The sequence below is a fragment of the Hyla sarda genome, unplaced genomic scaffold (assembly GCF_029499605.1).
Source record: "Hyla sarda isolate aHylSar1 unplaced genomic scaffold, aHylSar1.hap1 scaffold_2138, whole genome shotgun sequence".
NCBI lineage: Eukaryota > Metazoa > Chordata > Amphibia > Anura > Hylidae > Hyla > Hyla sarda.
Window position 1 is genome coordinate 1 of NW_026608804.1, and position 15972 is coordinate 15972.

The 15972-nt window shown below is 46.0% G+C and overlaps 7 non-coding genes across 7 annotated transcripts; all 7 read right to left on the reverse strand.

Annotated features, from left to right (window-relative positions):
- Nucleotides 1-1582: 1582 nt before the first annotated feature.
- On the reverse strand, nt 1583-1773 carry LOC130319515 (U2 spliceosomal RNA). The gene has a single exon (XR_008865685.1). It is a non-coding gene; the product is annotated as a U2 spliceosomal RNA (small nuclear RNA).
- A 2086-nt stretch (nt 1774-3859) lies between these two features.
- LOC130319527 (U2 spliceosomal RNA) lies at nt 3860-4050 on the reverse strand. Its single transcript, XR_008865696.1, has one exon. It is a non-coding gene; the product is annotated as a U2 spliceosomal RNA (small nuclear RNA).
- A 2085-nt stretch (nt 4051-6135) lies between these two features.
- Nucleotides 6136-6326, reverse strand: LOC130319537 (U2 spliceosomal RNA). Its single transcript, XR_008865705.1, has one exon. It is a non-coding gene; the product is annotated as a U2 spliceosomal RNA (small nuclear RNA).
- Nucleotides 6327-8413: 2087 nt separating this feature from the next.
- LOC130319538 (U2 spliceosomal RNA) lies at nt 8414-8604 on the reverse strand. Its single transcript, XR_008865706.1, has one exon. It is a non-coding gene; the product is annotated as a U2 spliceosomal RNA (small nuclear RNA).
- Nucleotides 8605-10695: 2091 nt separating this feature from the next.
- On the reverse strand, nt 10696-10886 carry LOC130319539 (U2 spliceosomal RNA). The gene has a single exon (XR_008865707.1). It is a non-coding gene; the product is annotated as a U2 spliceosomal RNA (small nuclear RNA).
- A 2091-nt stretch (nt 10887-12977) lies between these two features.
- LOC130319516 (U2 spliceosomal RNA) lies at nt 12978-13168 on the reverse strand. Its single transcript, XR_008865686.1, has one exon. It is a non-coding gene; the product is annotated as a U2 spliceosomal RNA (small nuclear RNA).
- A 2089-nt stretch (nt 13169-15257) lies between these two features.
- Nucleotides 15258-15448, reverse strand: LOC130319517 (U2 spliceosomal RNA). Its single transcript, XR_008865687.1, has one exon. It is a non-coding gene; the product is annotated as a U2 spliceosomal RNA (small nuclear RNA).
- Between the last annotated feature and the right edge of the window lie 524 nt (nt 15449-15972).

The window sequence follows — 15972 nt, forward strand, 5'->3', positions numbered from 1 at the left end:
GTCGCTGCTGTGAAGGTTCTAGGTGACATCACAAATCCCTATGGTTACATACACAACAAAGCTGGGTTGTTGTTGTTTACACTCTGCAAGGCCTGTGGAAGTGAGTGACATCATAGCACTGTAGTTCTGAGGGTTCTAGATGGATGCAACAATCTCCTGTTGCTTCTATGAAGGCCATAATAGACGACATCACCAAACAGCTCCATAGTCACATACACAGCAAAGGAGAGATGTTGTTTACACCTAGTGATGTCAGTGGTATTGAGTGACATCACAGCACAGTGCTAAGGCTCCTGGGCCTGGACACAGCAGCGGCTGCAATATCTCAACGGAGAATACGTTTATATATATGTGTGTGTGTGCGCGTATATATATATATATATATATATATATATATATATATATATATATTTCTCCGCCGAAATCACTTTTAAACCCATTTCCACCTTTTTTTCCCTTCTCTTCCTCTTACTTTTTTTTCACGTTTTTTTACGTTTTTCTCCTTTTCGCCTCTTTTCTGGGCGTATTATTCTTCTTTTTCTTCTTTTTTTTCGTCTAATGCATACCCCATCAGTGCAGCAATGCTTATTCAATACCGCCAGCAGATGGAGACACTGGGGGATAATTTTCTAAGGATTTATACTGATTTTTCCTGTCTGAATTTGTCGCACAGAAAGTTGCAGGCCAAATATGTGTGACATTTCTGCGACTTTAGCTTCTAGAGCATTTTTACAACATTATACATAGGTGCTGAATACATAAAAAGCGACTGTTCAGCGACAGACAAGTCGCATCGGCTGAAAGTAGGCCAGAATGTCAGTCCATGTTGGAGCAGGTTTAGATACAGTCTAAAGTATAGATCTCAAAGTCTGTGCACAGAATTTAGCAAGGGCCTCGCACCTTCTGATGCATCAGGTAGGTGCACAATAGCATAGCCTAACCCTCTGTACTTTGGTCTATATTGATGCGGGACATAGACAGCCAGCTGATGACCAATCCATTAGTGCAATGGATGGCTGGAAGCATTTGTCTTTGCCTTTGCAATACCACAGAAGCAATGCATGGTCAATGTACAGCAATGACACACCTGTGTGAACAGCCAGGAGACCCCCCCCCCCCATGTTATGTTACATAGTTACATAGTTAGTACGGTCGAAAAAAGACATATGTCCATCACGTTCAACCAGGGAATTAAGGGGTAGGGGTGTGGCGCGATATTGGGGAAGGGATGAGATTTTATATTTCTTCATAAGCATTAATCTTATTTTGTCAATTAGGAACATTCAGCACCCACCCGCTATCAAGGCAGCTGCCTATCATGTCATGCCCTACCTGCACAGGTGTGCTGGCTACTCAAATGATCCAATTAAGGAGGCCATTTAGTCAGCAGCAGCAGAAGTCCTGTGCCTGGACGCTCCAACAGGGGCCAGACACAAGCAGAAGCAGAAGCAGCAGAAGCAGCAGCAGCACCACCTTTTGTTTTTTGGCTGCAGCAGCAGCAAGGCCCACAGGGCTGGCTAGCTGGCTAGCCAGCAAGCAGGTAGCAATGAAAGTAGGAATCTTTCTTTTTAACCCTGTAAGGGGGTGGTGCACTGTACCCGAAGATACTGCCATATCGGGTCAATGCATAGGGCGACGGAAGCAAGCTTCGAAATCGGCCCCCGTTCTCAAAAATCCATTTAATATATGGTCCCCAGATAGGGGACGTATCAGATATTAAACTGATAAGAACAGATACTACACTTGATCTTAGCCAAAAGGCCGAGAAGCGATAACCGTGAAAGGGGCGGGCCCAACAAGGTCCCCTTCATGGGCACTATCACTGCTTGCTGTCAGGGAGGCTGCCAGACAATTTTCCATGCACACTCTGGGCTGGGGGGCAGTCAACCACCAGTACACACAGCAGAACCTAAACCCATACCATTATTGCTAAGCAGCAAGACAGGGGCCCATTGCACTCCCACGGGGCCTTTTTAAATGCAATCCATAACCCGGATTTGCCAGGAACCCTTCTTACTCCTCCTACTTGCATGTGACACTGGGCTTAGGATCTGCATAGGAAACACACACACAAGCACACACCTACCTTTGTTGCCTGCAGATGCCTCCTTGGCTGTCCCCAAACGGTATCAAACCAACACCCACGGGAAGCTGTAAGCATAGAGGACATGCCTGCACCCCATTGGACTTACCTGTGTGGGTTAAATCCGGGTTATTTGACAACCTATGGCGGTGATGGTTCTGCTCAGGCAGAGCAGTGCTGATGCTCCTCATAAAGCTGTCGCTGCTGTGAAGGTTCTAGGTGACATCACAAATCCCTATGGTTACATACACAACAAAGCTGGGTTGTTGTTGTTTACACTCTGCAAGGCCTGTGGAAGTGAGTGACATCATAGCACTGTAGTTCTGAGGGTTCTAGATGGATGCAACAATCTCCTGTTGCTTCTATGAAGGCCATAATAGACGACATCACCAAACAGCTCCATAGTCACATACACAGCAAAGGAGAGATGTTGTTTACACCTAGTGATGTCAGTGGTATTGAGTGACATCACAGCACAGTGCTAAGGCTCCTGGGCCTGGACACAGCAGCGGCTGCAATATCTCAACGGAGAATACGTTTATATATATGTGTGTGTGTGCGCGTATATATATATATATATATATATATATATATATATATATATTTCTCCGCCGAAATCACTTTTAAACCCATTTCCACCTTTTTTTCCCTTCTCTTCCTCTTACTTTTTTTTCACGTTTTTTTACGTTTTTCTCCTTTTCGCCTCTTTTCTGGGCGTATTATTCTTCTTTTTCTTCTTTTTTTTCGTCTAATGCATACCCCATCAGTGCAGCAATGCTTATTCAATACCGCCAGCAGATGGAGACACTGGGGGATAATTTTCTAAGGATTTATACTGATTTTTCCTGTCTGAATTTGTCGCACAGAAAGTTGCAGGCCAAATATGTGTGACATTTCTGCGACTTTAGCTTCTAGAGCATTTTTACAACATTATACATAGGTGCTGAATACATAAAAAGCGACTGTTCAGCGACAGACAAGTCGCATCGGCTGAAAGTAGGCCAGAATGTCAGTCCATGTTGGAGCAGGTTTAGATACAGTCTAAAGTATAGATCTCAAAGTCTGTGCACAGAATTTAGCAAGGGCCTCGCACCTTCTGATGCATCAGGTAGGTGCACAATAGCATAGCCTAACCCTCTGTACTTTGGTCTATATTGATGCGGGACATAGACAGCCAGCTGATGACCAATCCATTAGTGCAATGGATGGCTGGAAGCATTTGTCTTTGCCTTTGCAATACCACAGAAGCAATGCATGGTCAATGTACAGCAATGACACACCTGTGTGAACAGCCAGGAGACCCCCCCCCCCCCATGTTATGTTACATAGTTACATAGTTAGTACGGTCGAAAAAAGACATATGTCCATCACGTTCAACCAGGGAATTAAGGGGTAGGGGTGTGGCGCGATATTGGGGAAGGGATGAGATTTTATATTTCTTCATAAGCATTAATCTTATTTTGTCAATTAGGAACATTCAGCACCCACCCGCTATCAAGGCAGCTGCCTATCATGTCATGCCCTACCTGCACAGGTGTGCTGGCTACTCAAATGATCCAATTAAGGAGGCCATTTAGTCAGCAGCAGCAGAAGTCCTGTGCCTGGACGCTCCAACAGGGGCCAGACACAAGCAGAAGCAGAAGCAGCAGAAGCAGCAGCAGCACCACCTTTTGTTTTTTGGCTGCAGCAGCAGCAAGGCCCACAGGGCTGGCTAGCTGGCTAGCCAGCAAGCAGGTAGCAATGAAAGTAGGAATCTTTCTTTTTAACCCTGTAAGGGGGTGGTGCACTGTACCCGAAGATACTGCCATATCGGGTCAATGCATAGGGCGACGGAAGCAAGCTTCGAAATCGGCCCCCGTTCTCAAAAATCCATTTAATATATGGTCCCCAGATAGGGGACGTATCAGATATTAAACTGATAAGAACAGATACTACACTTGATCTTAGCCAAAAGGCCGAGAAGCGATAACCGTGAAAGGGGCGGGCCCAACAAGGTCCCCTTCATGGGCACTATCACTGCTTGCTGTCAGGGAGGCTGCCAGACAATTTTCCATGCACACTCTGGGCTGGGGGGCAGTCAACCACCAGTACACACAGCAGAACCTAAACCCATACCATTATTGCTAAGCAGCAAGACAGGGGCCCATTGCACTCCCACGGGGCCTTTTTAAATGCAATCCATAACCCGGATTTGCCAGGAACCCTTCTTACTCCTCCTACTTGCATGTGACACTGGGCTTAGGATCTGCATAGGAAACACACACACAAGCACACACCTACCTTTGTTGCCTGCAGATGCCTCCTTGGCTGTCCCCAAACGGTATCAAACCAACACCCACGGGAAGCTGTAAGCATAGAGGACATGCCTGCACCCCATTGGACTTACCTGTGTGGGTTAAATCCGGGTTATTTGACAACCTATGGCGGTGATGGTTCTGCTCAGGCAGAGCAGTGCTGATGCTCCTCATAAAGCTGTCGCTGCTGTGAAGGTTCTAGGTGACATCACAAATCCCTATGGTTACATACACAACAAAGCTGGGTTGTTGTTGTTTACACTCTGCAAGGCCTGTGGAAGTGAGTGACATCATAGCACTGTAGTTCTGAGGGTTCTAGATGGATGCAACAATCTCCTGTTGCTTCTATGAAGGCCATAATAGACGACATCACCAAACAGCTCCATAGTCACATACACAGCAAAGGAGAGATGTTGTTTACACCTAGTGATGTCAGTGGTATTGAGTGACATCACAGCACAGTGCTAAGGCTCCTGGGCCTGGACACAGCAGCGGCTGCAATATCTCAACGGAGAATACGTTTATATATATGTGTGTGTGTGCGCGTATATATATATATATATATATATATATATATATATATATATTTCTCCGCCGAAATCACTTTTAAACCCATTTCCACCTTTTTTTCCCTTCTCTTCCTCTTACTTTTTTTTCACGTTTTTTTACGTTTTTCTCCTTTTCGCCTCTTTTCTGGGCGTATTATTCTTCTTTTTCTTCTTTTTTTTCGTCTAATGCATACCCCATCAGTGCAGCAATGCTTATTCAATACCGCCAGCAGATGGAGACACTGGGGGATAATTTTCTAAGGATTTATACTGATTTTTCCTGTCTGAATTTGTCGCACAGAAAGTTGCAGGCCAAATATGTGTGACATTTCTGCGACTTTAGCTTCTAGAGCATTTTTACAACATTATACATAGGTGCTGAATACATAAAAAGCGACTGTTCAGCGACAGACAAGTCGCATCGGCTGAAAGTAGGCCAGAATGTCAGTCCATGTTGGAGCAGGTTTAGATACAGTCTAAAGTATAGATCTCAAAGTCTGTGCACAGAATTTAGCAAGGGCCTCGCACCTTCTGATGCATCAGGTAGGTGCACAATAGCATAGCCTAACCCTCTGTACTTTGGTCTATATTGATGCGGGACATAGACAGCCAGCTGATGACCAATCCATTAGTGCAATGGATGGCTGGAAGCATTTGTCTTTGCCTTTGCAATACCACAGAAGCAATGCATGGTCAATGTACAGCAATGACACACCTGTGTGAACAGCCAGGAGACCCCCCCCCCCCATGTTATGTTACATAGTTACATAGTTAGTACGGTCGAAAAAAGACATATGTCCATCACGTTCAACCAGGGAATTAAGGGGTAGGGGTGTGGCGCGATATTGGGGAAGGGATGAGATTTTATATTTCTTCATAAGCATTAATCTTATTTTGTCAATTAGGAACATTCAGCACCCACCCGCTATCAAGGCAGCTGCCTATCATGTCATGCCCTACCTGCACAGGTGTGCTGGCTACTCAAATGATCCAATTAAGGAGGCCATTTAGTCAGCAGCAGCAGAAGTCCTGTGCCTGGACGCTCCAACAGGGGCCAGACACAAGCAGAAGCAGAAGCAGCAGAAGCAGCAGCAGCACCACCTTTTGTTTTTTGGCTGCAGCAGCAGCAAGGCCCACAGGGCTGGCTAGCTGGCTAGCCAGCAAGCAGGTAGCAATGAAAGTAGGAATCTTTCTTTTTAACCCTGTAAGGGGGTGGTGCACTGTACCCGAAGATACTGCCATATCGGGTCAATGCATAGGGCGACGGAAGCAAGCTTCGAAATCGGCCCCCGTTCTCAAAAATCCATTTAATATATGGTCCCCAGATAGGGGACGTATCAGATATTAAACTGATAAGAACAGATACTACACTTGATCTTAGCCAAAAGGCCGAGAAGCGATAACCGTGAAAGGGGCGGGCCCAACAAGGTCCCCTTCATGGGCACTATCACTGCTTGCTGTCAGGGAGGCTGCCAGACAATTTTCCATGCACACTCTGGGCTGGGGGGCAGTCAACCACCAGTACACACAGCAGAACCTAAACCCATACCATTATTGCTAAGCAGCAAGACAGGGGCCCATTGCACTCCCACGGGGCCTTTTTAAATGCAATCCATAACCCGGATTTGCCAGGAACCCTTCTTACTCCTCCTACTTGCATGTGACACTGGGCTTAGGATCTGCATAGGAAACACACACACAAGCACACACCTACCTTTGTTGCCTGCAGATGCCTCCTTGGCTGTCCCCAAACGGTATCAAACCAACACCCACGGGAAGCTGTAAGCATAGAGGACATGCCTGCACCCCATTGGACTTACCTGTGTGGGTTAAATCCGGGTTATTTGACAACCTATGGCGGTGATGGTTCTGCTCAGGCAGAGCAGTGCTGATGCTCCTCATAAAGCTGTCGCTGCTGTGAAGGTTCTAGGTGACATCACAAATCCCTATGGTTACATACACAACAAAGCTGGGTTGTTGTTGTTTACACTCTGCAAGGCCTGTGGAAGTGAGTGACATCATAGCACTGTAGTTCTGAGGGTTCTAGATGGATGCAACAATCTCCTGTTGCTTCTATGAAGGCCATAATAGACGACATCACCAAACAGCTCCATAGTCACATACACAGCAAAGGAGAGATGTTGTTTACACCTAGTGATGTCAGTGGTATTGAGTGACATCACAGCACAGTGCTAAGGCTCCTGGGCCTGGACACAGCAGCGGCTGCAATATCTCAACGGAGAATACGTTTATATATATGTGTGTGTGTGCGCGTATATATATATATATATATATATATATATATATATATATATATTTCTCCGCCGAAATCACTTTTAAACCCATTTCCACCTTTTTTTCCCTTCTCTTCCTCTTACTTTTTTTTCACGTTTTTTTACGTTTTTCTCCTTTTCGCCTCTTTTCTGGGCGTATTATTCTTCTTTTTCTTCTTTTTTTTCGTCTAATGCATACCCCATCAGTGCAGCAATGCTTATTCAATACCGCCAGCAGATGGAGACACTGGGGGATAATTTTCTAAGGATTTATACTGATTTTTCCTGTCTGAATTTGTCGCACAGAAAGTTGCAGGCCAAATATGTGTGACATTTCTGCGACTTTAGCTTCTAGAGCATTTTTACAACATTATACATAGGTGCTGAATACATAAAAAGCGACTGTTCAGCGACAGACAAGTCGCATCGGCTGAAAGTAGGCCAGAATGTCAGTCCATGTTGGAGCAGGTTTAGATACAGTCTAAAGTATAGATCTCAAAGTCTGTGCACAGAATTTAGCAAGGGCCTCGCACCTTCTGATGCATCAGGTAGGTGCACAATAGCATAGCCTAACCCTCTGTACTTTGGTCTATATTGATGCGGGACATAGACAGCCAGCTGATGACCAATCCATTAGTGCAATGGATGGCTGGAAGCATTTGTCTTTGCCTTTGCAATACCACAGAAGCAATGCATGGTCAATGTACAGCAATGACACACCTGTGTGAACAGCCAGGAGACCCCCCCCCCCCATGTTATGTTACATAGTTACATAGTTAGTACGGTCGAAAAAAGACATATGTCCATCACGTTCAACCAGGGAATTAAGGGGTAGGGGTGTGGCGCGATATTGGGGAAGGGATGAGATTTTATATTTCTTCATAAGCATTAATCTTATTTTGTCAATTAGGAACATTCAGCACCCACCCGCTATCAAGGCAGCTGCCTATCATGTCATGCCCTACCTGCACAGGTGTGCTGGCTACTCAAATGATCCAATTAAGGAGGCCATTTAGTCAGCAGCAGCAGAAGTCCTGTGCCTGGACGCTCCAACAGGGGCCAGACACAAGCAGAAGCAGAAGCAGCAGAAGCAGCAGCAGCACCACCTTTTGTTTTTTGGCTGCAGCAGCAGCAAGGCCCACAGGGCTGGCTAGCTGGCTAGCCAGCAAGCAGGTAGCAATGAAAGTAGGAATCTTTCTTTTTAACCCTGTAAGGGGGTGGTGCACTGTACCCGAAGATACTGCCATATCGGGTCAATGCATAGGGCGACGGAAGCAAGCTTCGAAATCGGCCCCCGTTCTCAAAAATCCATTTAATATATGGTCCCCAGATAGGGGACGTATCAGATATTAAACTGATAAGAACAGATACTACACTTGATCTTAGCCAAAAGGCCGAGAAGCGATAACCGTGAAAGGGGCGGGCCCAACAAGGTCCCCTTCATGGGCACTATCACTGCTTGCTGTCAGGGAGGCTGCCAGACAATTTTCCATGCACACTCTGGGCTGGGGGGCAGTCAACCACCAGTACACACAGCAGAACCTAAACCCATACCATTATTGCTAAGCAGCAAGACAGGGGCCCATTGCACTCCCACGGGGCCTTTTTAAATGCAATCCATAACCCGGATTTGCCAGGAACCCTTCTTACTCCTCCTACTTGCATGTGACACTGGGCTTAGGATCTGCATAGGAAACACACACACAAGCACACACCTACCTTTGTTGCCTGCAGATGCCTCCTTGGCTGTCCCCAAACGGTATCAAACCAACACCCACGGGAAGCTGTAAGCATAGAGGACATGCCTGCACCCCATTGGACTTACCTGTGTGGGTTAAATCCGGGTTATTTGACAACCTATGGCGGTGATGGTTCTGCTCAGGCAGAGCAGTGCTGATGCTCCTCATAAAGCTGTCGCTGCTGTGAAGGTTCTAGGTGACATCACAAATCCCTATGGTTACATACACAACAAAGCTGGGTTGTTGTTGTTTACACTCTGCAAGGCCTGTGGAAGTGAGTGACATCATAGCACTGTAGTTCTGAGGGTTCTAGATGGATGCAACAATCTCCTGTTGCTTCTATGAAGGCCATAATAGACGACATCACCAAACAGCTCCATAGTCACATACACAGCAAAGGAGAGATGTTGTTTACACCTAGTGATGTCAGTGGTATTGAGTGACATCACAGCACAGTGCTAAGGCTCCTGGGCCTGGACACAGCAGCGGCTGCAATATCTCAACGGAGAATACGTTTATATATATGTGTGTGTGTGCGCGTATATATATATATATATATATATATATATATATATATATATATATATTTCTCCGCCGAAATCACTTTTAAACCCATTTCCACCTTTTTTTCCCTTCTCTTCCTCTTACTTTTTTTTCACGTTTTTTTACGTTTTTCTCCTTTTCGCCTCTTTTCTGGGCGTATTATTCTTCTTTTTCTTCTTTTTTTTCGTCTAATGCATACCCCATCAGTGCAGCAATGCTTATTCAATACCGCCAGCAGATGGAGACACTGGGGGATAATTTTCTAAGGATTTATACTGATTTTTCCTGTCTGAATTTGTCGCACAGAAAGTTGCAGGCCAAATATGTGTGACATTTCTGCGACTTTAGCTTCTAGAGCATTTTTACAACATTATACATAGGTGCTGAATACATAAAAAGCGACTGTTCAGCGACAGACAAGTCGCATCGGCTGAAAGTAGGCCAGAATGTCAGTCCATGTTGGAGCAGGTTTAGATACAGTCTAAAGTATAGATCTCAAAGTCTGTGCACAGAATTTAGCAAGGGCCTCGCACCTTCTGATGCATCAGGTAGGTGCACAATAGCATAGCCTAACCCTCTGTACTTTGGTCTATATTGATGCGGGACATAGACAGCCAGCTGATGACCAATCCATTAGTGCAATGGATGGCTGGAAGCATTTGTCTTTGCCTTTGCAATACCACAGAAGCAATGCATGGTCAATGTACAGCAATGACACACCTGTGTGAACAGCCAGGAGACCCCCCCCCCCCATGTTATGTTACATAGTTACATAGTTAGTACGGTCGAAAAAAGACATATGTCCATCACGTTCAACCAGGGAATTAAGGGGTAGGGGTGTGGCGCGATATTGGGGAAGGGATGAGATTTTATATTTCTTCATAAGCATTAATCTTATTTTGTCAATTAGGAACATTCAGCACCCACCCGCTATCAAGGCAGCTGCCTATCATGTCATGCCCTACCTGCACAGGTGTGCTGGCTACTCAAATGATCCAATTAAGGAGGCCATTTAGTCAGCAGCAGCAGAAGTCCTGTGCCTGGACGCTCCAACAGGGGCCAGACACAAGCAGAAGCAGAAGCAGCAGAAGCAGCAGCAGCACCACCTTTTGTTTTTTGGCTGCAGCAGCAGCAAGGCCCACAGGGCTGACTAGCTGGCTAGCCAGCAAGCAGGTAGCAATGAAAGTAGGAATCTTTCTTTTTAACCCTGTAAGGGGGTGGTGCACTGTACCCGAAGATACTGCCATATCGGGTCAATGCATAGGGCGACGGAAGCAAGCTTCGAAATCGGCCCCCGTTCTCAAAAATCCATTTAATATATGGTCCCCAGATAGGGGACGTATCAGATATTAAACTGATAAGAACAGATACTACACTTGATCTTAGCCAAAAGGCCGAGAAGCGATAACCGTGAAAGGGGCGGGCCCAACAAGGTCCCCTTCATGGGCACTATCACTGCTTGCTGTCAGGGAGGCTGCCAGACAATTTTCCATGCACACTCTGGGCTGGGGGGCAGTCAACCACCAGTACACACAGCAGAACCTAAACCCATACCATTATTGCTAAGCAGCAAGACAGGGGCCCATTGCACTCCCACGGGGCCTTTTTAAATGCAATCCATAACCCGGATTTGCCAGGAACCCTTCTTACTCCTCCTACTTGCATGTGACACTGGGCTTAGGATCTGCATAGGAAACACACACACAAGCACACACCTACCTTTGTTGCCTGCAGATGCCTCCTTGGCTGTCCCCAAACGGTATCAAACCAACACCCACGGGAAGCTGTAAGCATAGAGGACATGCCTGCACCCCATTGGACTTACCTGTGTGGGTTAAATCCGGGTTATTTGACAACCTATGGCGGTGATGGTTCTGCTCAGGCAGAGCAGTGCTGATGCTCCTCATAAAGCTGTCGCTGCTGTGAAGGTTCTAGGTGACATCACAAATCCCTATGGTTACATACACAACAAAGCTGGGTTGTTGTTGTTTACACTCTGCAAGGCCTGTGGAAGTGAGTGACATCATAGCACTGTAGTTCTGAGGGTTCTAGATGGATGCAACAATCTCCTGTTGCTTCTATGAAGGCCATAATAGACGACATCACCAAACAGCTCCATAGTCACATACACAGCAAAGGAGAGATGTTGTTTACACCTAGTGATGTCAGTGGTATTGAGTGACATCACAGCACAGTGCTAAGGCTCCTGGGCCTGGACACAGCAGCGGCTGCAATATCTCAACGGAGAATACGTTTATATATATGTGTGTGTGTGCGCGTATATATATATATATATATATATATATATATATATATATATATATATTTCTCCGCCGAAATCACTTTTAAACCCATTTCCACCTTTTTTTCCCTTCTCTTCCTCTTACTTTTTTTTCACGTTTTTTTACGTTTTTCTCCTTTTCGCCTCTTTTCTGGGCGTATTATTCTTCTTTTTCTTCTTTTTTTTCGTCTAATGCATACCCCATCAGTGCAGCAATGCTTATTCAATACCGCCAGCAGATGGAGACACTGGGGGATAATTTTCTAAGGATTTATACTGATTTTTCCTGTCTGAATTTGTCGCACAGAAAGTTGCAGGCCAAATATGTGTGACATTTCTGCGACTTTAGCTTCTAGAGCATTTTTACAACATTATACATAGGTGCTGAATACATAAAAAGCGACTGTTCAGCGACAGACAAGTCGCATCGGCTGAAAGTAGGCCAGAATGTCAGTCCATGTTGGAGCAGGTTTAGATACAGTCTAAAGTATAGATCTCAAAGTCTGTGCACAGAATTTAGCAAGGGCCTCGCACCTTCTGATGCATCAGGTAGGTGCACAATAGCATAGCCTAACCCTCTGTACTTTGGTCTATATTGATGCGGGACATAGACAGCCAGCTGATGACCAATCCATTAGTGCAATGGATGGCTGGAAGCATTTGTCTTTGCCTTTGCAATACCACAGAAGCAATGCATGGTCAATGTACAGCAATGACACACCTGTGTGAACAGCCAGGAGACCCCCCCCCCCCATGTTATGTTACATAGTTACATAGTTAGTACGGTCGAAAAAAGACATATGTCCATCACGTTCAACCAGGGAATTAAGGGGTAGGGGTGTGGCGCGATATTGGGGAAGGGATGAGATTTTATATTTCTTCATAAGCATTAATCTTATTTTGTCAATTAGGAACATTCAGCACCCACCCGCTATCAAGGCAGCTGCCTATCATGTCATGCCCTACCTGCACAGGTGTGCTGGCTACTCAAATGATCCAATTAAGGAGGCCATTTAGTCAGCAGCAGCAGAAGTCCTGTGCCTGGACGCTCCAACAGGGGCCAGACACAAGCAGAAGCAGAAGCAGCAGAAGCAGCAGCAGCACCACCTTTTGTTTTTTGGCTGCAGCAGCAGCAAGGCCCACAGGGCTGGCTAGCTGGCTAGCCAGCAAGCAGGTAGCAATGAAAGTAGGAATCTTTCTTTTTAACCCTGTAAGGGGGTGGTGCACTGTACCCGAAGATACTGCCATATCGGGTCAATGCATAGGGCGACGGAAGCAAGCTTCGAAATCGGCCCCCGTTCTCAAAAATCCATTTAATATATGGTCCCCAGATAGGGGACGTATCAGATATTAAACTGATAAGAACAGATACTACACTTGATCTTAGCCAAAAGGCCGAGAAGCGATAACCGTGAAAGGGGCGGGCCCAACAAGGTCCCCTTCATGGGCACTATCACTGCTTGCTGTCAGGGAGGCTGCCAGACAATTTTCCATGCACACTCTGGGCTGGGGGGCAGTCAACCACCAGTACACACAGCAGAACCTAAACCCATACCATTATTGCTAAGCAGCAAGACAGGGGCCCATTGCACTCCCACGGGGCCTTTTTAAATGCAATCCATAACCCGGATTTGCCAGGAACCCTTCTTACTCCTCCTACTTGCATGTGACACTGGGCTTAGGATCTGCATAGGAAACACACACACAAGCACACACCTACCTTTGTTGCCTGCAGATGCCTCCTTGGCTGTCCCCAAACGGTATCAAACCAACACCCACGGGAAGCTGTAAGCATAGAGGACATGCCTGCACCCCATTGGACTTACCTGTGTGGGTTAAATCCGGGTTATTTGACAACCTATGGCGGTGATGGTTCTGCTCAGGCAGAGCAGTGCTGATGCTCCTCATAAAGCTGTCGCTGCTGTGAAGGTTCTAGGTGACATCACAAATCCCTATGGTTACATACACAACAAAGCTGGGTTGTTGTTGTTTACACTCTGCAAGGCCTGTGGAAGTGAGTGACATCATAGCACTGTAGTTCTGAGGGTTCTAGATGGATGCAACAATCTCCTGTTGCTTCTATGAAGGCCATAATAGACGACATCACCAAACAGCTCCATAGTCACATACACAGCAAAGGAGAGATGTTGTTTACACCTAGTGATGTCAGTGGTATTGAGTGACATCACAGCACAGTGCTAAGGCTCCTGGGCCTGGACACAGCAGCGGCTGCAATATCTCAACGGAGAATACGTTTATATATATGTGTGTGTGTGCGCGTATATATATATATATATATATATATATATATATATATATATATATTTCTCCGCCGAAATCACTTTTAAACCCATTTCCACCTTTTTTTCCCTTCTCTTCCTCTTACTTTTTTTTCACGTTTTTTTACGTTTTTCTCCTTTTCGCCTCTTTTCTGGGCGTATTATTCTTCTTTTTCTTCTTTTTTTTCGTCTAATGCATACCCCATCAGTGCAGCAATGCTTATTCAATACCGCCAGCAGATGGAGACACTGGGGGATAATTTTCTAAGGATTTATACTGATTTTTCCTGTCTGAATTTGTCGCACAGAAAGTTGCAGGCCAAATATGTGTGACATTTCTGCGACTTTAGCTTCTAGAGCATTTTTACAACATTATACATAGGTGCTGAATACATAAAAAGCGACTGTTCAGCGACAGACAAGTCGCATCGGCTGAAAGTAGGCCAGAATGTCAGTCCATGTTGGAGCAGGTTTAGATACAGTCTAAAGTATAGATCTCAAAGTCTGTGCACAGAATTTAGCAAGGGCCTCGCACCTTCTGATGCATCAGGTAGGTGCACAATAGCATAGCCTAACCCTCTGTACTTTGGTCTATATTGATGCGGGACATAGACAGCCAGCTGATGACCAATCCATTAGTGCAATGGATGGCTGGAAGCATTTGTCTTTGCCTTTGCAATACCACAGAAGCAATGCATGGTCAATGTACAGCAATGACACACCTGTGTGAACAGCCAGGAGACCCCCCCCCCCCATGTTATGTTACATAGTTACATAGTTAGTACGGTCGAAAAAAGACATATGTCCATCACGTTCAACCAGGGAATTAAGGGGTAGGGGTGTGGCGCGATATTGGGGAAGGGATGAGATTTTATATTTCTTCATAAGCATTAATCTTATTTTGTCAATTAGGAACATTCAGCACCCACCCGCTATCAAGGCAGCTGCCTATCATGTCATGCCCTACCTGCACAGGTGTGCTGGCTACTCAAATGATCCAATTAAGGAGGCCATTTAGTCAGCAGCAGCAGAAGTCCTGTGCCTGGACGCTCCAACAGGGGCCAGACACAAGCAGAAGCAGAAGCAGCAGAAGCAGCAGCAGCACCACCTTTTGTTTTTTGGCTGCAGCAGCAGCAAGGCCCACAGGGCTGGCTAGCTGGCTAGCCAGCAAGCAGGTAGCAATGAAAGTAGGAATCTTTCTTTTTAACCCTGTAAGGGGGTGGTGCACTGTACCCGAAGATACTGCCATATCGGGTCAATGCATAGGGCGACGGAAGCAAGCTTCGAAATCGGCCCCCGTTCTCAAAAATCCATTTAATATATGGTCCCCAGATAGGGGACGTATCAGATATTAAACTGATAAGAACAGATACTACACTTGATCTTAGCCAAAAGGCCGAGAAGCGATAACCGTGAAAGGGGCGGGCCCAACAAGGTCCCCTTCATGGGCACTATCACTGCTTGCTGTCAGGGAGGCTGCCAGACAATTTTCCATGCACACTCTGGGCTGGGGGGCAGTCAACCACCAGTACACACAGCAGAACCTAAACCCATACCATTATTGCTAAGCAGCAAGACAGGGGCCCATTGCACTCCCACGGGGCCTTTTTAAATGCAATCCATAACCCGGATTTGCCAGGAACCCTTCTTACTCCTCCTACTTGCATGTGACACTGGGCTTAGGATCTGCATAGGAAACACACACACAAGCACACACCTACCTTTGTTGCCTGCAGATGCCTCCTTGGCTGTCCCCAAACGGTATCAAACCAACACCCACGGGAAGCTGTAAGCATAGAGGACATGCCTGCACCCCATTGGACTTACCTGTGTGGGTTAAATCCGGGTTATTTGACAACCTATGGCGGTGATGGTTCTGCTCAGGCAGAGCAGTGCTGATGCTCCTCATAAAGCTGTCGCTGCTGTGAAGGT